Raw genomic sequence first — 3486 nt, 5'->3', positions numbered from 1 at the left:
GAAGGTAAATAAATCCCAGAAAAAAGAAGAAAAAAAAGGAGAGGCTAGGAGCTTCTGTCACCAGGGGGTGGGGTGGGAGCTTCTCCCACCTCCTCAGCAGTGTTAAGGATGTCCGACTGCAGCTAGGCCAGCTCCCCGCTGGCAAGTGGACATCCCCCAAGGGCTTCCGGGCGGCAAGAGGGATGTCTGACTGCCAGCTTGGGCCTGATCCTCCAGGGAGTGGGCCTAAGCCAGCAGGTGGACATCCTCCAAGGGGTCCCAGACTGCAAGAGGGCATAGGCCGGGCTGAGGGACCACCCCCGCCCCTCCAAGTGTACAAATTTTTGTGCACTGGGTCTCTAGTAAGAAATATTAATCATGCTCTGTTAACCATGATTGTTTTGTTCTGATTAGAGAAAGCACATTCTAACCTGGCTGGGAGTTCTACGCCGCGGGGACATGGGAGTTAACCTCAGAATGCAGTCCGTTCATTCTCCTTTTAGGGGAACCGCCTATCATCATGGAAAGATAAACAACCTTGTTGCTGAAGCACTGGAGACCTGAAGGTGCCCACCCTTTGTGCGTGGGCAGACACACACACACACCCTATTGCCTGTGGCCATTGTACCCGTTGTTATTCCTTTTGCCTACTTCCCCATGTAATCTTTGTCCTTCTGTTACCAAGGAGACCTCAGTTCTTGTCTTCTTGAGAGAAAGATTTCAATCAAGAGAAAAGATTTCAAAATGTAGAAAAGCAAGTAAGAATTTATTGACCGCAGCAAAAATATGCTTAGGAGAGTGAAACAAGGAAGGGCATAGAAGAAGCAACAGGAGAGCCCAGGCTGGGCTGCGTGGGCTCACTGAGAAGTCAGAGAAAAGGGGCCTTGGAGACAGGCTCAGGAGGTTAGCCCAAGATGAGCTGCCGCTGCCCATTGCTCCCCTGGTTGCAAGTGTCATGGCGTCCCTTAGAAGTTGGGGTGTGTGTGCCTGTGGGGGAAGGAGAGGGAGAAGGGATTGGCACGGGCGTGTCCCTTGGAGGGAGTGCATGCACTGGGCCCTTTGTTCTGAGCGTATTTATCCCCTTCTTGCAGGTGGAAATCTTAGGGGTGGTCTCAGGAGAGAGAGAGAAACATCAATGATGAGAGAGAATCATTGATCAGCCACCTCTTGTATGCTTGCTACTGGGGATAGAGCCCACAACCCACGCATGTGCCCTGACCGGGATTCGAACTGGTGCCCTGGCCTATGTTGCTAAGTGGTAAGAGCATCAGCTAGCATGCTGAGAGGTCTCAGGTTCAATTCCCGGTCAAGGGCATATACCTGGGTTGAAATACTATTCCCACCCTGGTTGGGGCACATGTGGGACTCAATGTGTCTCTCTCACACCGATGTTTCTCTCTCTCTCTCCTCCTCTCTCACCCTCCCTCCCTTCCACTCTCTCTGAAAAGCAATGAAAAAAAATATCCTCGGGCGAGGATTTAAAAAATATATTTAAAAAAAGGATTCTGCGACAAAGTAGGCCACGCTACCATCAATGCTAGTGTCCTTAGAATTCATGCTATGCTGCTTATTAAATATTTTTACCGTCATCCTTGGAAATAAGCAAACCTTAGTACTAGGTTCCTTTAAGGTAGGTACCTGTGTGGTAGGCAGTTAAACAGATATGAGCAGAGCAAGGATGATGACCTCCTGACCTTTTGTCCCTCGGATAACATCTAGGCCTCAATTATATTTCAGCTTCAGGCCCAGAAAAGCAGCAAAACGTGGCAGACAACACCATGGCTGCCTCAGGACCAGCTTCATTGACTACCCCCTGCCCTGGTGCAACCAGTCAATCTGTGGAGACCTTGACCCTGAAAGGACACACCTGGAGAGCTGCTGAAAATTCTACTGAGATCTTCCCCTGGGACCTCTCCTAAAATCTCAACCCTTAAAACTCTTAGGACCCAAGACCCAGTGAGCTCTCCATCCCAGGAGCATGCCCTCACCTTTCCTTCCCCATCCCAACCCACCTGTGTCCCCTGGCCAGTCACCTTGACCTTCCTCACTTCTGAGCTCCAAGGGTCCTTTCTTTGCCTCTGTAACATGTTTCCTAAGCCCATTTCTTCTATGAATGACTTCTACCTCTGTGATTTTCTAAGTAAATGTTCTCTTATAGTCTGGGTCTTGGCTCTGAACTCTTTCCTAGCCAGAACTCAAGTACCAAGGTTGCTGAACCCAGGTCCGGTCTGACCCCACCAAACACCTGGCGCCATTCCCGCTGCTGCCAACACCTGTATGTTCTTTGCCATCAAGTTACTTCTCATAAGAGCCCCTCTGTGTCCAACAGTCTTCACCCCTCCTCTCATGCTCAGGGGATCGAGTCATTTGGCACAAAGTCACTGGCGGTAAGAATCTTAGAAACTGTTGAAGTCAAAGCATTCAAACCTGAAAAGAATTTTTGCGAGTTTATTTGAGCTAAACTGTTAGCAATTGCCAGGAAGCATAATCTCCACGGATTGGGATAATGCTCCAGAGAATGGCAGTTTACACCTTGTTTTATACATTACAATCAAAGGAGGAGACACAAGGGGGTTACATGAAATCCATTGGTGATAGATTAGAGAGGCAGGAGAAAGCAATGCAGGGAAACCTCTGGGATTGGATAAAAAGAAATGATAGACATACTTCTTTTACTTAGGTGAGTACCGGCTAGTGAACAGTCAACAAGTAACATGATAACTACAATGAAGGGATTTGTGGTACCTGTCCTGCCACCCAAGCATTTGGTTGTGCCCTGAGAGGTCTCGAAAAAAGAGAAGTTACAAGTTACCTTGACATTTCAACGATATGTTATGTAAATGAAAAAAAAAGACAATAGGCTCAGTTAAGGTAAAGGTTGACCTTGTCAGGGAAGATACCGGCCTAGGAGGTGATTACCCACCATAACTGCTTTTATTTTATTATTATTTTTAAAATATATTTTTATTGATTTCAGAGAGGAAGGGAGAGGGATAGAGAGATAGAAACATCAATGATTAGAGAGAATCATTGATGGGCTGCCTTCTGCACGCCCCCAATTGGAGACAGAACCCTCAATCCGGGCATGTGCCCTTGACCGGAATCGAACCTGGAACCCTTCAGTAACCAGGCTAATGCTCTGTCCACTGAGCCAAACCAGCTAGGGCCCCACCATAACTGCTTTTAGTTAAAGTTTTAATTTCAGACCATTCTTGGTGATTACTTTAGGTCAGGGGTGGGCAACCCCGGGCACATGTGCCAAACATGGCACGCCAGTAATTTTTGCTGGCACGCAAAACCCTCTCTTATAATTTTACATTTACAATTTTTTCTTAATATCGACTTTTTTATTTTTCAGATAAATTCAGTGTAGGTGCATCTTAGATAAATAAATAATTTTGTATAACAAGTTATCTTAAAGACCATAGACATGGATTGACGAGAGAGGGGAAGAGCAATTTCTTTTTTTTTTTTTTTTTTTTTTTAAAAATCCTTTCTGTGTTTTTT

Source organism: Myotis davidii, unplaced genomic scaffold (assembly GCF_000327345.1).
Source record: "Myotis davidii unplaced genomic scaffold, ASM32734v1 scaffold1181, whole genome shotgun sequence".
In the NCBI taxonomy this organism is placed as follows: Eukaryota; Metazoa; Chordata; class Mammalia; order Chiroptera; family Vespertilionidae; genus Myotis; species Myotis davidii.
This window is presented reverse-complemented; position numbering follows the sequence as displayed.